Here is a 15495-nt window from a genome sequence, read left to right as displayed (position 1 = left end):
ACCGAGAGCACAGATACACCACCGTCCAGCCTCTTGCTACGGAGGGTACACGCTACTCTCGCCACCGCTCCACGCCCATTTCGTGTTATCTTATTCTGGCCTTAGTCTGCCCGAGGCAAGGCTTACCCATGACGAGGCATGTGACCAGTTAAAGGGTCCTCGGTCAGCAGGCCTACATCGAGACGGTCCTTAATCGACTCAGACGGAGACATTACACCGAGACTCCTTTCTCGTGCAAGTCACCCGCCCGGTCTCAGCTTAATCATTTCAAACCCAAAGTTTGGTACCTAGCAGAGGTACATCTTTTCCGATGTTGAATCCATCAAGGCCCTGATGGATCCACCATCAAGTTTTATTTTCAAAAACATCCCACCCACTTTTGCCACATCAACTTTTGTAAAAACAAAACATTTTGTTTTTCTAAAGCAATGCTAAGCATCAAAAATCTTTTGTAAAATAGGTGATCAAGGAAGGTAATCAAGTTCAAGGAAGGTAATGCAGGAATTGTTTTAGCAATCAACTCCTATCACCTAATGCATCAAGCAAGTGAAAAAGATTTTTAAAACACAAGGAGGTAGCAAATGCACCGGGGCTTGCCTGAGTAACACTAGGTTAGTGTTGTTAGGTGACGTCCACTTGACGATTATTCATGTCCTAGCACTTGATCAGGCAGGTTCGTTCATCAGCTTCATCCTGCGGATTAGCCCGCGCTTGGGGTCGACTTGGTTCTTCTTCCGCATCGCGCGATTAATTAACGTACCTGAATGAAGTGCATAATGCACATGAATGCATATAAACAAGAATAGTATAGGACTAAATATTGCTACACCGACAAGAATTAAACACTTAGTGGCGAGGCACCATAACACTCAAGTAATGTTAGACCTTGATATTTTTCTAAGTACAACATGCATGTTTATCTACCTTAACTAGATTTAACTCAAACATCAAGAATCTATAAACTATATAGACACGCTATATTTTCCTTAGCTACGGTCGAACGCCAGAAGACTAACAAAACCTGGACTCATTAGTCTTAGACATCTAAATTTGGAATAAGGATAGAAGCGTATTGACTACTTTCTAATCCACTTGTTCGAACTAATTTGGATAGCATTCCAATTATATGAACATCACATTATTCTATGATCTAGCAGGTAGAGTATTATCAAGGATCATAGAATTTTACCGGACCACAATATAAATCTTAAAGACTTAAAACACGAATGAGCAACGACCCCTAAGTAGTTTTCAGATTTTAAATGAAGCGAACCTAACAATATTACTCACTTTCTAATACGTTGGGTGGCACCAACAATCCTTTAAATCATTTAACTCTGAACACGATGACTATTAACACAAAGCATCACTTTACCATATAAGCAAAATTAACACAATTATGGAACATGTTGACTAGCCGATTGAATACTAAACATATTTTTACCCTTTTCTAGCATAAACAAACTAAATTAGTAAAATCTCACTTAGCAACCTCATTTCTGTATGAAACTTTTTCTATAACCTCTAGATATACAATCAACTCGTGTCTAAAATTTTTAGAAATTTTGCATTTACAGATTTAAAAATATTATTAAATTACAGAAACACTAATATAATTAAACTGCAGCAAATTATTCCGTATATTAGGACCTTACCATTTTTTCCATATGCTATGTATTGTGCCGAAGCTAACAAAAGTGAATTTTTGTTTCTACGACTTTTCTTTGAATTTCTACGATACTTTTAAGTTCCCTACTATAAACTGAAATTGAAAAATGAAAACCATGCCCTATTTTCATTCAACCCCCTAGGATTTCTTCAATCTCCTCTGCTAGCACTTCTTCCCCAAATCCCATACGTAAGTCACATATGGCATCCATAGGGTTGTGGTGGTGCTGTCGTGCAGCCACCAGACCATGAGTCCCTCCCGGCCACCATCTATTTGGACAGGGAGCACCCCCACCACTCCCCAAACACACCACTCCACACAAATCCAGACATTGGAGATTCTACCTGCGTGCTATGGAAACTGGCAGATGAGCAGAGTTTGAACGTGAGCAGAGCCTTGGAGGTGAGGGCGAGCTTGGCTGTGGAGGGTGCCGGCGTTGGGCAGAGGACAGGAGCGAGCTCGCCATCTGGGGGCAAAGAAAGGGCGGCCATGGTGAAAACTGGGAAGCAAGGGCGCGACGGCCATGGGCGAGCTGAGCTTGGAGGAGCAGAGGGAGGAAGCTTGGGCGCGACGCAGTGAGCTCCGGCAAGGAGAACAAAGGAGCTGGACGCGCCGAGGGAAAGACGCCATCGGGGGCTCGCGGCAGCCATTTTTGGAGCAGAGAAACTCCAGCGCGCACAGGGATGAGCTCTGGAGAGGGAGTCCGCGGCTGGGGAAAGGGGCATCCCGGCGAGCTGCGCGCAGGGGCAAGCTCGCGCGCGCCAGGGAGAGAGCAGAGGAACTCGGCGAGCTGCGGCAGAAGAGGGAGGCCGAGGAGCAAGGCAGGGGCGCTTGGTTGAGAGCAGAAGATGGACACCGATGGGATTTTTATCCAGGGTGGCCGAGCGGATGGGAACGAGGCAACGGCGGTGAGAAAAATCTTGAGCAGAGCGGCGGCTGCGAGGATAAGCACGGCCACCGGTGGACAGATTTTTGTTCCCAACAACCGAAGCGGATGAGGACGACCGGGTGAAGGAAGCAGAGGTGAGCGCTCGGGAAGAACAGCTGTAGAGATTTTTTTTTATTTTATTTTCTCCTTTTTTTACAGAAAATCATAGATATTTTTGTGTCCGGATTTTTAGCAATGCACACTGGATCGATACACTATTCAACTACGCATCCCATTTCCCGAATCTTGAAATGGAAATTCGAGGACTAACGACTTGATTTAGCGAATTCTTTGAACTCGGACAAAATCGTGTTGTTAATTCATTTTTGACGATTTAGATTGAGACAAAAAGCAACGGACCGAATTAAACATATTTCGACGTTGGTATTTTAATTTACGACTAATTCCGTTGAAGTTAACCGATTAGAAATTATTCGAGTCCGGCTTCGCGATTTTAATTTGCTCTGCGCGATTCGACCGAAATCAGCCGAAACCAGAGCCGCTAATGTATACGCGATTTTTGTCATCGAAACAACGTGCTGAAGAATGAATGGAATAATAACCTCGCGCACGATTTCGCGTGATTCGAATTATTTTACCCCGAACATTTTAGTCGCCGAGTTCAAACTAATTTACCCGGGATAAAAATCATCTGAGTGGTTCAGGCTTCCGAATTCGTATTTGCGCGAGCGACGAATTTTAAATAATCATCGGACGCACCGATCTTCGAAACAGCTATGTTCCGAATATCACGAAAATTTTAGGAAGAGCCCGGACGATTAAAAACAAAAACGACGTCGCACTCGCGACAGAGGAAACAGATGCGATATTAAAATCGCGATAGGCGAAGATGTTTAAAATTTAAAATCCGTTTTATCCACTGATATTGCGTGCTTAAATTCATACTCATTGTCGAGCGGAATATAAACACCTGGGATGTTACAACCCTCCCCCCTTAAAAGAATCCCGTCCCGAGATTCGGAGCGAAAGACTTTCAAGAGTAGAGAAGCATGTAACCACGTCCATATCAGCGATAATCATAAGGCAGTCTTGGGCGAAGGCAAGTGCTTCATAATATTGTTTCTCTAGTGGACACAACATGTATCGCCTTAGGCTAATTTAGAAATGCCCACCAATAGAGACAATATCTGCCAAAGGAACACATAAGGTTCCATGTGTGCAGTTTGCTTTCTCTGGTGACACTGTACTATCTGAGTCTGTTGAGCAAGCAGCGAATACGCGTTTTCACCCAAACAGAATCAGATACACCATCTTGGGTAAAACACACAGAAAGAGGTTTACCAACAAGTGGTCATGGTAAATTCATAGCACAGGGGACGGGTGTGAATGTCGAATAACATCACAGTTGACCCATGGCTAGCCAGAAAATCCAAGTCCCTGAAAGGTGATATAGATTCAAGAACATCACCAACGGAGGGATCTGTAAACGCTGGCTTTGTAACCAATCCATTTTATCGAACACTAATCATGGCTCGACATGGTCACACATGCTGGAAAAGCACACGTGAGGCGATCGAGGCATGACTAGAACAATGATTAGATTGTTATTAGTCGACTTAACTTGATCTCTGTAAATACTTTCTTAGAATGGTTTGAACCAAAGTGGGTTTAGATAACTCGATAAAACGATCTCTAAACTCAACCTTTGTTTAATGGGCAGTTACAAGTTAGTCAAAACTAACTTGTTGAACTACTTTTGACATTGGGCATGTCCTCTCAGTACATCGGTAAGCCAAGGGTTGAGAGTTCACATTTGCTGACAAAAGGTCATACACTTGGGTAGAAATCCATTTGGTCAAGTTGTTCATCCGTTTCTTCATGCTAGATGAATAGACTTGGTTAGGGAATACATGGATTAAATAGGAGAGCGAATGAACAAACTCCTGCATCTCAGCAGCAGGGGAAAATCAATCTCCATTTTGAGAGCTAATCAGTTGTTTTTCAACACTAAAAGGCTCCAAGGCTTCACCTCTACACAAGGACATAAAGGGAACTTATATGAGTGTAGTCTCCATCAAAGTCAAGGAAAAGAGACCACACATGAAAGGGGTATGCCCTTTTGATCCAACAGAGATGATAGATGTTGCTTAATCATTTGACAAACAACATAGAAATTGTTTTTAGGAAGAGATCTACGGGAGATAACACATCAGTGTAGTTCCATAATGGATCATGACTAGAGACTTCGGTACCGGCATGCGCCAAGCAGCAAAATCCTGGGTGCACATTCACAGGAGGCTCTCAGTTTCGCTGCGGTACCATAAGTCCATAACCATGACACCATTACAAAACTGGCACCCATAATGAATCTCACATGGTAAGAACAATTTGTGCAGAGATAACATATTGATATATTCTCATAATGGATTATGACTACCAACTGTGATACCAGCGCGTGCCAAGTAGCGCAACCATGTGCTGATCACCCACAGGAGGCCCTCGATTTTGGCGCGGCATCCTCAATTTTAGTCATAACGCCAATACCAGACATAACCAATAAGAAATCTCATGCGACACAAATGAATTGAGCAAGGGTGACAATATACAAAGAGACTCTACCTGTCAAAACGGTTACAAGTAGAGAGCCAATTAGATTATGGCCCGATGAAATGAACAAGGCATGGCCATAACCTAAACTTGTTAATGAAGGGAGTACGATGGGAGACTGTTAATTCAGCCCCAAGCATATTTCTATGCCCATCAAAGAGATTACAAGGTCAAGGATTAGTATCTGATTAGATACGGAGGGAAAACAATCACAAGGTTAAGTTGGTATGCCTTCGATAGATATGAGGAAACTAAAGGCATCAAATTCAAGAAAAAGGTCGAACATGCCTTTCCTAGGTTAGGTTGATAAAGCAACATGGTGATCCTCAAGAACAGGCGAACTGGATAAGGTACCTCAGCTTGCACCAACTAAATAAGGATATGGTTTAGGATGGGGACATGACTCGAGATTCTTGGTTTAAGCCTAGGTACAATTTATGTCCAATAAGGAAATTGTCTACGCATTTTTTTGTATGGGCTTTGTCATGGAGTAATAATGGACAATTCAAATTTGGGCATGGTTCACTAAATAAGAATATGGCCTGGTTTTGGGTTTAGGCAATCAAGTCTCTAACCTTCTATCGACACATTAAGCACACATATAGCATCTAAACATAATACCTAAGGAACGGAGGACAGCTATTTCATCGAAGTTCATAAGTCAAGATTATACCACATTATCTACAATCAATGGTTACTGGAATAAAGATAAGAGGAGCATTTTGGGTGTATAGGTGACAAACATGATGCAACAATCAGGATGCATGCTCGTCCTACACGTCCTCACTGATTTTGCCAATATACTGTGGCAATAATGTTCTATGTCGGTGGCATACATTCTCTCACGGTATTTTGCTAGTCGTCAGCTACACATATGTTTTCGAGGTTAGTGTACCTGCAGAAAATCCATTGCAGCCCAATTTTCCAATGATGCAGTTCACACATGACAGTTTATCACAGTTTATACTCCATATATTGCTATATGGAGGCTAGCTCATCATTAAGCGCCGAGCCACGCATAGGCGCCGTTGCCACACTTTAACCATAGGGCAACACATTATGGTAACTCACCTTCTTACCTGAGTGTAGGTGCGTCGTTACAAGTACATTACACTTCTCAGTATTCCCATGTCTGTATACCCATACACATCCATGGGGAACTGAATTTCCCAGAAAAGTAAATACTCCACATCGCAGCCTTCATATATACATATGTAAAACATGTATATAATCAAGCGCCATAATTAAGCACTTCCCTAGACCGACGGTTGTTCGGTCATGCTCTCACATCTCACCTTACCTGAGCGTCGATCCATTCAAAACTGAATGGCCTCAAAAATAACAATACACATGGATGCAATACCCACCCGGTTGTGGGTTATGGTTTTCAACTAAGCCACCTGATAGTCCTTAATTTAGGGCTTAACAGAGGATGTCGCTAGCATTATAGTTTTTCAAAACTATTTTTCAAAGCCAAACAATATGTTTAGTTGAAAATGGGTTTTTCGAAACCAAAACTTTTGTTTTGAAAATATGTATGTGACTGTATATACTTAATCCAGCTCCGATACCAGCCTGTGGCAGAACCTCCAAGTTATCCGGCCCACATGCACCTGTCCTTGCCCCAAAGACCTCAGACGGCCGTGCATGTGCACCAGATAACTCAACAGGATCTGTCCGATTGCCCCAAGGACATCGGATAAACCACTTTCAACCAGAACCGCGGGATTAAGTAATACAAATCACACACACCAATATTTTTGCAGCGGAAATCTTATTACCAATTTTTACAAGTTACAAAAATTTTACATTATCCTATCAGAGTGATTACAAAAGTATAAGTTGAAATATATGCTAGCTCAAATGACCATCCTCAATAAGAAGTATAGAAGGAGTACTTTGACTTATAAGAAGGCCGAGCCCACCGGCACTTAACACCATCACAACAGCATCACAAGGTTAGGACCTGAAAAACAACAGGGAATAAAACCCTGAGTACGGAATTACTCAGCAAGACTTACCCGACTAAAGAAAAGACTCTCAAGGGTATGCTGGCTAGAGGGATTCAAGGAAAGGGTTATCAAGAATCAAGGACTCTGTTTTGCAGAAAAGCTTACTATGAGTGGATCCTTAAAATCCATTTTTAATGTCAGGTTAAGTAAAATTACCTGCATCTAGAGTTCTGTCTACCCTAGTTCAAGCACTTGACCTGCACTAGCCAATTTCTTATCAACCCTTCATCTTCATTGGATTGCTACGTGTAAGTCAGTGGCCAAGTCTCCATAACCGCGGAGGTACGGCGATCCGAATCGATTATACTCAGCTGAGGATCTCCGATCACACGACATATGTAGCACTTAACCCTTGCATATGTCAACCCGCCACCGGGGTTCTTAAGACCAGATCAGGTTCACGCAAACCGAGAGCACAGATACACCACCGTCCAGCCTCTTGCTACGAAGGGTACACGCTACTCTCGCCACCGCTCCACGCCCATTTCATGTTATCTTATTCTGGCCTTAGTCTGCCCGAGGCAAGGCTTACCCATGACGAGGCATGTGACCAGTTAAAGGGTCCTCGGTCAGCAGGCCTACATCGAGACGGTCCTTAATCGACTCAGACGGAGACACTACACCGAGACTCCTTTCTCGTGCAAGTCACCCGCCCGGTCTCAACTTAATCATTTCAAACCCAAAGTTTGGTACCTGGCAGAGGTACATCTTTTCCGATGTTGAATCCATCAAGGCCCTGATGGATCCACCATCAAGTTTTATTTTCGAAAACATCCCACCCACTTTTGCCACATCAACTTTTGTAAAAACAAAACATTTTGTTTTTCTAAAGCAATGCTAAGAATCAAAAATCTTTTGTAAAATAGGTGATCAAGGAAGGTAATCAAGTTCAAGGAAGGTAATGCAGGAATTGTTTTAGCAATCAACTCCTATCACCTAATGCATCAAGCAAGTGAAAAAGATTTTTAAAACACAAGGAGGTGGCAAATGCACCGGGGCTTGCCTGAGTAACACTAGGTTAGTGTTGTTAGGTGACGTCCACTTGACGATTATTCATGTCCTAGCACTTGATCAGGCAGGTTCGTTCATCAGCTTCATCCTGCGGATTAGCCCGCGCTTGGGGTCGACTTGGTTCTTCTTCCGCATCGCGTGATTAATTAACGTACCTGAATGAAGTGCATAATGCACATGAATGCATATAAACAAGAATAGTATAGGACTAAATATTGCTACACCGACAAGAATTAAACACTTAGTGGCGAGGCACCATAACACTCAAGTAATGTTAGACCTTGATATTTTTCTAAGTACAACATGCATGTTTATCTACCTTAACTAGATTTAACTCAAACATCAAGAATCTATAAACTATATAGACACGCTATATTTTCCTTAGCTACGGTCCAACGCCAGAAGACTAACAAAATTTGGACTCATTAGTCTTAGACATCTAAATTTGGAATAAGGATAGAAGCGTATTGACTACTTTCTAATCCACTTGTTCGAACTAATTTGGATAGCATTCCAATTATATGAACATCACATTATTCTATGATCTAGCAGGTAGAGTATTATCAAGGATCATAGAATTTTACCGGACCACAATATAAATCTTAAAGACTTAAAACACGAATGAGCAACGACCCCTAAGTAGTTTTCAGATTTTAAATGAAGCGAACCTAACAATATTACTCACTTTCTAATACGTTGGGTGGCACCAACAATCCTTTAAATCATTTAACTCTGAACACGATGACTATTAACACAAAGCATCACTTTACCATATAAGCAAAATTAACACAATTATGGAACATGTTGACTAGCCGATTGAATACTAAACATATTTTTACCCTTTTCTAGCATAAACAAACTAAATTAGTAAAATCTCACTTAGCAACCTCATTTCTGTATGAAACTTTTTCTATAACCTCTAGATATACAATCAACTCGTGTCTAAAATTTTTAGAAATTTTGCATTTACAGATTTAAAAATATTATTAAATTACAGAAACACTAATATAATTAAACTGCAGCAAATTATTCCGTATATTTGGACCTTACCATTTTTTTCCATATGCTATGTATTGTGCCGAAGCTAACAAAAGTGAATTTTTGTTTCTACGACTTTTCTTTGAATTTCTACGGTACTTTTAAGTTCCCTACTATAAACTGAAATTGAAAAATGAAAACCATGCCCTATTTTCATTCAACCCCCTAGGATTTCTTCAATCTCCTCTGCTAGCACTTCTTCCCCAAATCCCATACGTAAGTCACAGATGGCATCCACAGGGTTGTGGTGGTGCTGCCGTGCAGCCACCAGACCATGAGTCCCTCCCGGCCACCATCTATTTGGACAGGGAGCACCCCCACCACTCCCCAAACACACCACTCCACACAAATCCAGACATTGGAGATTCTACCTGCGTGCTATGGAAACTGGCAGATGAGCAGAGTTTGAACGTGAGCAGAGCCTTGGAGGTGAGGGCGAGCTTGGCTGTGGAGGGTGCCGGCGTTGGGCAGAGGACAGGAGCGAGCTCGCCACCTGGGGGCAAAGAAAGGGAGGCCATGGAGAAAACTAGGAAGCAAGGGCACGACGGCCATGGGCGAGCTGAGCTTGGAGGAGCAGAGGGAGGAAGCTTGGGCGCGACGCAGTGAGCTCCGGCAAGGAGAACAAAGGAGCTGGACGCGCCGAGGGAAAGACGCCATGGGGGGCTCGCGGCAGCCATTTTTGGAGCAGAGAAACTCCAGCGCGCACAGGGAGGAGCTCTGGAGAGGGAGTCCGCGGCTGGGGAAAGGGGCATCCCGGCGAGCTGCGCGCAGGGGCAAGCTCGCGCGCGCTAGGGAGAGAGCAGAGGAACTCGGCGAGCTGCGGCAGAAGAGGGAGGCCGAGGAGCAAGGCAGGGGCGCTTGGTTGAGAGCAGAATATGGACACCGATGGGATTTTTATCCAGGGTGGCCGAGTGGATGGGAACGAGGCAACGACGGTGAGAAAAATCTTGAGCAGAGCGTCGGCTGCGAGGATAAGCACGGCCACCGGCGGACAGATTTTTGTTCCCAGCAACCGGAGCGGATGAGGACGACCGGGTGAAGGAAGCAGAGGTGAGCGCTCGGGAAGAACAGCTGTAGAGATTTTTTTTTTATTTTCTTTTCTCCTTTTTTTACAGAAAATCATAGATATTTTTGTGTCTGGATTTTTAGCAATGCACACTGGATCGATACACTATTCAACTACGCATCCCATTTCCCGAATCTTGAAATGGAAATCCGAGGACTAACGACTTGATTTAGCGAATTCTCTGAACTCGGACAAAATCGTGTTGTTAATTCATTTTTGACGATTTAGATCAAGACAAAAAGCAACGGACCGAATTAAACATATTTCGACGTTGGTATTTTAATTTACGACTGATTCCGTTGAAGTTAACCAATTAGAAATTATTCGAGTCCGGCTTCGCGATTTTAATTTGCTCTGCGCGATTCGACCGAAATCAGCCGAAACCAGAGCCGCTAATGTATACGCGATTTTTGTCGTCGAAACAACGTGCTGAAGAACGAATGGAATAATAACCTCGCGCACGATTTCGCGTGATTCGAATTATTTTACCCCGAACATTTTAGTCGCCGAGTTCAAACTAATTTACCCGGGATAAAAATCATCTGAGTGGTTTAGGCTTCCGAATTCGTATTTGCGCGAGCGACGAATTTTAAATAATCATCGGACGCACCGATCTTCGAAACAGCTATGTTCCGAATATCACGAAAATTTTAGGAAGAGCCCGGACGATTAAAAACAAAAACGACGTCGCACTCGCGACAGAGAAAACAGATGCGATATTAAAATCGCGATAGGCGAAGATATTTAAAATTTAAAATCCGTTTTATCCACTGATATTGCGTGCTTAAATTCATACTCGTTGTCGAGCGGAATATAAACACCTTGGATGTTACACTGGCCATCCTCCTCCTCTTGGGAGTTGCGGTAGGAGCCTTTAGCACCTTCGACAATTCTGCCTCTGACGGTGGGCTCATAATTTTTGGCATCATCACTATTTTTTTCTAATTCTGGCTCTTTGGCCGCATTATCTTTGGCTTCGGCTGGCCCGACTATAGGTACCTTCGGCACCACAATCGATCCCTCAGGTCTCTAGGCAGCGGGAGCAACTTGTTTTGCTTGGCAGTGGAGGAGGTCCCTTCACCAAATTCAGGCACTACGACCGTTTCAATATATCGAGGCCAGTGAGTTAAAACCTTTATTTTCTTGCCCTTCGGCACAGCTGAAGTGGCCGAAGCGGCAATTTTCCTCTTTTTTCCTTGCCTTTTCAAGGGGTAGCAGTAGTCAGGATATATGAAGCCAATTGCATCAAAAACCCTGTTCAACCTTTTCTTGCCCCGACCCCCGAAGGCTGCGGACAAGGCATCATCTTCGGCCTTGGAATATATCCCAAGCAGCTCGTCGCTAGTAGCTTCAATGCATTTCAACCAATCGTCATTTGGTTCGTCGATCTTCTCTCTGTATCTAAAGGTATATTTCAATCGAATTAATCCACCTTCGCTGGATTCAGAAATAGTCTCCTTCAGCATCTCCCAGCTATCCACAACTGGCCACACTCTGTAGGCTATGTGCTCTTGAATTATGTCCCTTGTGCCAATGAAAGCACAAATACTGCTAAAAGCCTTCTGACATGCTTCGACATCACTTTCAATAGCCACCTTCAGCCTTCGGAGGTCGAAGCGAGACCAGATGGGGCGCTGGATAATTTCCTTAATATCCTCTCTTTCAATCAGATTATTTTTAACATAAAACCATTCCTCCATCTAGGCCCTGGGCCATCTTTTCCGGTATGTTGGCACCGGGTAGCTTGCATTAGAGCGAGCAATGAATCCGTAACAATCGAAGTTGTTGTGATACTGTTCTTTGCCGGTGGCCTTCGTCTCGTACAAAATTTCATGCATACTGCAAAAATACTTCACGCTCGGTTCTAGCCCATGGCTTCTTACAGCCCAAACAAACAAGCCCATCCTAATTATAGCTTCGGGGGTAAGCCGATAGAGAAAGATCTGGAATATCTTCAGCACTTCAACCACAAATTTGCTCAACGGAAACCGAAGGCCTGCCTTCAAAAAGCTTCGGTAAACAACAACTTCATTTTCCTCAGGAGCAGGGGCGGTGCAGTCTCCTCCAACCCTCACAGTAGACATGTCACGAAAGTATCTTCCTCTCATGGTGTCAATATGACTTTATTTAATGGTCGATTTTCCGAAGATGGTATGACTTGGCCGCCAGGGCCGTTCCTCAGAATCTTCATCTCCACTTTCCACATCATAATCATCACTGTCATCAGAATCTTCAAACAAAACCTCCATTATCTCATTGGTAATTTTCTCTATATTCGTCTTTGCTATAGATTCATAAAAACCAGCAATAAAAGGATCCGCAAATTTCTTCTCTTCATACAGCTTCTTCTCCTCAGTTATCTTCTTCTCCTCAGTCATCTTCTTCTCCTTAGACATTGAGCAAGCACGTTTTTAAACCGGAGCTCGAAAATCACGCAAGGGCTGATAAGCAAGAGTTAAAAATTTGAGAAAATAACGCAAACAGTAGAAATGGCGTATCAAATGCTGCCGCTATGGGTTCCTATTTATACACCTAGCGCTTTGCAACTTGGCGGGCCCCGTTTGTCATTGACTTTCGCTATTCTAGCGAAGGGAAGGTGTTTTTTCGGACCTTCAGCTTAAGGCCTTCGTTCACGTCGTAGTCTGAATTTGTTGTTACAACAAATTAATACTGCGGGGGGCTACTGTTGGGGGCCTTCATCTTCCGAAGGTCCTCAAAAGCACGACTAACATGTTTTCCAAGTATAATACGTTCACAGGGACCTTCGGTCTTGGGATGAAGCTGTAAACGATATGAAAAGCATGATGTTGGAGGCCTTCGTCTTCCGAAGGTCCTCAAAAACATGATTTAACAATGTTTTCCATGTGTAACATATGAACAGGTACCTTCGGACTCGGGTTAAAAGTATACACGATGTGAAAAGCATGGTCGAGACGAAGGCTGATGTTGCTCCGAAGCTACGCGCAAGGGAGCTTCGGCTCAATGGCAGAAATAGAAACCGACTTAAAGGGGAAAAGGCCATCTAGTCCCCACCGGGTTGTCCATAAGTCAATATTAAATATGAAGGGCATGAATGTAAATTTACATAGGCTGCGTCCTGCGCCTATAAATAGATGAACAGTACCCTCGTACTGTTCACGCTGACTTGTATTCATTTGTGCGTCACGCTTGGACTTTTACCATCTGTCAAGCCGAAGGTACAAAATGTAGTTCAATATTGTTTTTGTTTATCCATGTTAACATAAAGAAGATATATTAATAATGTCGTATAATTATTCATGTTGTCTCTTATATTTCATATGCTTCTTCTTTCATTAACATATACTGCGATTATGAAGGTATTTCCTTCATGACCTTCGTCTGAAGATCATTATATCCTAAGGGAAATAATGCTTCGAAGGACGAAGGACCTTTAACCATTAACATTTGTGTTGCCTTGTTCTTAACTCATAGCATTTGAGAACAAGTCCCCAACATTGGCGCCCACCTCCGGTGTACCTATTTCCACAACCTTCGACAAAGCACTGACCTTCGTCATGCCGCCGAAGAAGATAACAGCGCCAGGGGCTGCTGCACTGCAGCCACTAGACATGAACCAGGAGACTCTCTCTCTCTCTCTGAGAGGCTCAAAGCCAAAAGAGAAAGGCCACCAATCCAACATTCCAGGAGGAGGAGTTGGACCAAGAGATTAGGGACATGGAAATCATCCATCAACAAGTGCAAAGGAAAAAGGAGAAGATGGCTCGGCTGGCCGAGCTTCAAAGGAAGATCGATGAAGCTACTGAGGAAGTGCGTCAGCTTGCTCAAGATGACCAATACTGAAGGCCCCAACATAGGGAGCTTCGTCAAGAGGGTCTATTCAATGAAGATGGATGGTATGATGATTTTTAGTCATGATACATTTACTTTTGATGATGCTTCTCCCTTGGTAGCAGAACTGCAGGCTACCCCATGGCCCCCATCATACAAGCCACCTCAGTTCCCCATGTATGATGGGCACTCAGATCCAAAGCAGTTTCTGATGAGCTACGAAGCAACTATATCTTCGTACGGGGGCAATACCGCAGTCATGGCGAAGTCCTTCCTCATGGCAGTCCGGAACAGAGCCCAGACATGGTATTCTTCTCTTCGGCCAGGGACAATCTCGTCGTGGCAGAAGCTCAAGGACATGCTGGTTACCAGTTTCCAAAGCTTTCAAACGAAGCCAGTCGCAGCTCAGGCCCTGTTCTAGTGCACGCAAGACCATGAGGAATACCTTCAGGCATATGTCCGAAGGTTCTTGTGACAGAGGGCACAAGCGCCCACAGTGCCTAATGAAATTGTCATTGTGGCCATGATCAAGGGTCTTCGTCTAGGACCTACGGCTCAATACTTTGCCAGGAAGCCCCCACAAACTCTGGAGAAGCTGCTTCAGAAGATGGATGAATACATTCGAGCTGACAACGACTTCCACCAAAGAAGGGAAGAAGCTTACAGATTCTTGGAGATGACCAAGGGCTTCGGAGGAAGAATCCACCCGAGGCATGTCAGGTCAATCCATAGCTCCAGTCAAAATGACGACAAAGGAAGCCAGCTCCAGAGGCCACAGTACACCTCACAATCTTCGGGGCAACAACAAAGCTCTTTTAGGCCACCATCTCCAAGGGGCAGAGGCGCCAGGGGCTTCGGAGGAAGATATGGGGATCAACCTAGGAAGATCTATTGGTTATTCTATGGTGAGGACAAGGGCCATACTACAAGAATGTTCCAAATCACCATTATGAAGCAAAAGGAGATCGCAGAAGCCGAAGCAGGTCTTGCACACTGCTTCATGCCATTCTCCCTATATACCAGAATATGTGGGCAATCATCCTACAGCTTCCGCTGCTTCGGCTAGCCATTCACAGGCTTCCTGGCCACAGCCTCCACCGCCACCACCACTGCAACCTACCTATTTCTGAAGCCAGCAGCCAGAAGGGTGCCAACACTCCCAACCGCAGCGTGAATTCAGGGAGGAATCCGAAGCTCGCACAGTCAACAGTACTGTGCCAGAATCAAAGCACACTTATTGAGCAATAACCTACCACTGAAATACTTTTATGTTCTATGTCATTTTGTTTTTCAATAAGGAACAAGCAATGTAAATCTAGTTTTTAATTCCTTGTAATAGTTTCGCTTCTATTAGAATGAAATATATCTTCTTCACAGACCTACGAAGCTCAAA

Source organism: Zea mays, chromosome 2, assembly GCF_902167145.1.
Source record: "Zea mays cultivar B73 chromosome 2, Zm-B73-REFERENCE-NAM-5.0, whole genome shotgun sequence".
NCBI classification, from domain to species: Eukaryota; Viridiplantae; Streptophyta; class Magnoliopsida; order Poales; family Poaceae; genus Zea; species Zea mays.
Note: the sequence above shows the minus strand (reverse complement) of the source record.